The following is a 3,952-nucleotide window of genomic DNA, read 5'->3' as shown; positions in this document are numbered from 1 at the left end:
CTATTTGCCATGAAGTGATGGAACTGGATGCCATTATCTTCATTTTCTGAATGTTGAGTTTTAAGCCAACTTTTTCACTCTCCTCTTTCACTTTCATCAAGAGGCTCTTTAGTTCTTCTTTGATTTCTGCCATGAGGGTGGTATCATCTGCATATCTGAGGTTATTGATATTTCTCCCAGCAATCTTGATTGTAGCTTGTGCTTCATCCAGCCTGGTATTTGTCATGATGTACTCTGCACGTAAGTTAAATAAGTATAGTGACAATATACAGCCTTGACGTACTCTTTTCCCGATTTGGAACCAGTCAGTTGTTCCATGTCCAGTTCTAACTATTGTTTTTTGACCTACATACAGATTTCTCAGGAAGTAAGTGAGGTGGTCCGGTATTCCCATCTCTTTCAGAATTTTCCACAGTTTGCTGTGATACACAGAGTCAAAGGCGTTGGCATAGTCAATACAGCAGAAATAGATGTTTTTCTGGAACTCTCTTGCTTTTTTGATGATCCAATGAATGTTGGCAATTTGAGGTTCTTACACCTTTAATAAATCCTTCTTGAACATCAGGAAGTTCATGGCTCACATATTGCTAAAGCCTGGCTTGGAGAATTTTGAGCATTACTTTACTAGCGTGTGAGATGAGTGCTATTGTGCAGTAGTTTGAACATTCTTTCACGTTGCCTTTCTTTGGGATTGGAATGAAAACTGACCTTTTCCAGTCCTGTGGAAACTGCTGAGTTTTCCAAATTTGCTGGCATATTGAGTGCAGCACTTTAATAGCATCATCTTTTAGGATTCAAAATAGCTCAATTGGAATTCTATCACCTCCACTAGCTTTGTTCATCGTTATGCTTCCTAAGGCCCACTTGACTTCACATTCCAGTGTTGGTGATCACACCATCATGGTTACTTGGGTCATGATGATCTTTTTTGTATAGTTCTGTGTATTCTTGCCACATCTTCTTAATATTTTCTGCTTCTGTTAGATTCATACCATTTCTGTCCTTTACTGTGCCCATCTTTGCATGAAATGTTCCCTTCGTATCCCTAGTTGTCTTGAAGAACTCTCAAGTCTCTTCCATTCTATTATTTCCCTCTATTTCTTTGCACTGACCACTGAGGAAAGCTTTCTTATTTCTCCTCACTATTCTTTGGAACTCTGCATTCAGATGGGTATATCTTTACTTTTGTCCTTTGCATTTTACTTCTCATCTTTTCTCAGCTATTTGCAAGGCCTCCTCAGGCAACCATTTTGCCTTTTTGCATCTTTTTCTTGGGGATGGTCTTGATCACTGCCTCCTGTACAATGTCACGAACCTCCTCTGTAGATTAGATCTGTCTATCAGATGTAATCCCTTGAATCTCTTTCTCACTTCCACTGTATAATCATAAGGGATTTGATTTAGGTCGTACCTGAATGGTCTAGTGGTTTTTCCTACTTTCTTCAATTGAAGTCTGAATTTTGCGATAAGGAGTTCTTGATATGAGCCACAGTCAGCTCCTGGTCTTGTTTTTGCTGACTGTATGGAGTTTCTCCATCTTTGGCTGCAAAGAATATAATCAATATGATTTTAGTATTGACCATCTGGTGATGTCCAGGTGATGTCCATGTGTAGAGTCTTCTATTGTGTTGTTGGAAGAGTGTGTTTGCTATGACCAGTGGGTTCTCTTGGCAAAACTCTGTTGGCCTTTGTCCTGCTTAATTTTGTACTCCAAGGCCAAATTTACCTGTTACTCCAGGTGTTTCTTGACTTTCTACTTTTGCATTCCAGTCCCCTATAATGAAAAGGACATCTTTTTTGGGTGTTAGTTTTAAAAGGTCTTGTAGGTCTTCATAGAACCATTTCAACTTCAGCTTCTTCAGCATTACTGGTTGGGGCATAGACTTGGATTACCATGATATTGAATAGTTTGCCCTGGAAATGAACAGAGATCATTCTGTCATTTTTGAGATTGCACCCAAACACTGCATTTCGTATTCTTTTGTTGACTGTGAAGGCCACTCCATTTCTTCTCAGGGATTCTTGTCCACAGTAGTAGGTATAATGGTCATCTAAGTTAAATTCACCCATTCCAGTTCATTTTAACTCACTAATTCCTAAAGTGTCATTTTCACTCTTGCCATCTCCCATTTGACCACTTCTAATTTACCTTGATTCATGGACTTAATATTCCATGTTCCTACACAATATTGCTCTTTACAGCATTGGACTTTATTTCCATCATCAGTCACATCCACTACTGGGCATTGTTTTTGCTTTGGCTCCATTTCTTCACTCTTTCTGGTGTTATTTTTCCATTCCCCTCCAGTAACATATAGGGCACCTACTGACCTGGGAAGTTCATCTTTCAGTGTCATAACTTTTTGCCTTTTCATACTGTTCACATACAGTGTTTTACACTGGTACTTCGTATTCAAATTGAATCCACTGGTTTCTAACATGTTAAATGTTACCCCTTTCCATCTCCACCCACTTTCATTGGTAAACCCTATTTTGTTTCTGCACACCTTCTGAAAAGTCTGTTTTTACTTACTAAGTCAATTTATTTACACACATGCATATTTACTCCTCCATCCATTTTGATCTAGTTTACCTTCCACCACTCAGAAAGCTAGTTTTTATTATTTTAACCATGCTCCTCAAGCCAATGGACCACTTCTAATTTTCATCTTGTTGGAGTATTTGGTGCTACAGACCCTCCCTTCTTTCAGAAACATCCTCTGTTAATTAGATTTTTCTTTCTTTCTTTTTCTGTCCTTGTAAAATTCTTCTTTTTCTCCTCTAATTTGCCATGAAATGTTGGAAGTACCCAAGATTTGTTATCAATTGCCTTGCTCTCTCTCACCAGTTCCTCTCTCCAGAAGAGCTCAGGCATGCCCACAGCTTCAATGCCTCCAAATTTGTTTCCCAGATCGCTTTTTTTCACTCCATACACATAGATCTTTCTTCTCATGATGCACAAAGACATTTCAAACCTACCATGTCCAAGAGTAGCTTGATTCTCTGCTCTACCACCAAGACCCAATAGCACTGTTCATTTTCCAAATAAATGGTATCATCTCTCCTGATGCTTAAACTAGCTTCAGCTTGGTGACTTCAAAGGATCCTGGCTTTGGATTCATCTTCATGCTTTTGAATCCGAGCTCTATCACTTATTCACTGTGTCTCATGGTTTTTATTTCTAAAATGTGGGTAACAATTGATCTTACCTCATAGGGATCTTGTGAATATTAAATGATACAACACACTACATGTTACATGCTCACCATAAATCTGGCACATGCTAACCTGTGGCTCAATGGTAAGTAATCCACCTGTGATGCAGGAGATGCAGGTTCAATCCTTAGGTGGGGAAGAGACCCTGGAGAAGAAAATGATAATCTACCCCCGTATTCCTGCCTGGAGAATCCCAGGGATAGAGAAACCTGGCAGGCTATAGTCCATGGTGTTGCAAAGAATCAGACACAACTGAGCAACTAAACAACAACAACAAAACACTCAATACATAACATATGTTGGTACCTTGGCCACCTCTCTCTCCTTTACCCTTTAGCTACCACATCTAACTATCTATCAAAACAAGTATTTCTTACAACGATAGACTGGGCATCTCATTTGTGTCTGTGCAGGATTCTTTCCAATATCTCCTCCTACTCTTTCTCATGGGGTACTTATTACAAGAGTCTCCTATACTAAAGACCATGTCAAAGATGTGGGAAGATGACCTACGAACTCATCAGAGGCTGCTGAGGGAATGTGCTAGAACTATCAGGAAAGAGATGATTTTCATTAGTTTTATTGTGGCTCTGAGTTCAAAAACTGTAAGTCTGATATGGATTCAGATAAGCAGTCAGTTGTCACTGAATGCCATGAAAATGGAATGATTCTAAAAAGAATAAAGCCAACACTGAAGAAAACTGAGAGATAAAAATAGAGAACTGAAAAAAAAAAA

This window comes from Bison bison, unplaced genomic scaffold (genome assembly GCF_000754665.1).
Source record: "Bison bison bison isolate TAMUID 2011002044 unplaced genomic scaffold, Bison_UMD1.0 scf7180017864289, whole genome shotgun sequence".
NCBI lineage: Eukaryota > Metazoa > Chordata > Mammalia > Artiodactyla > Bovidae > Bison > Bison bison.
The sequence above is the reverse complement of the archived record's forward strand: the minus strand, read 5'-3'. Positions refer to the sequence as shown.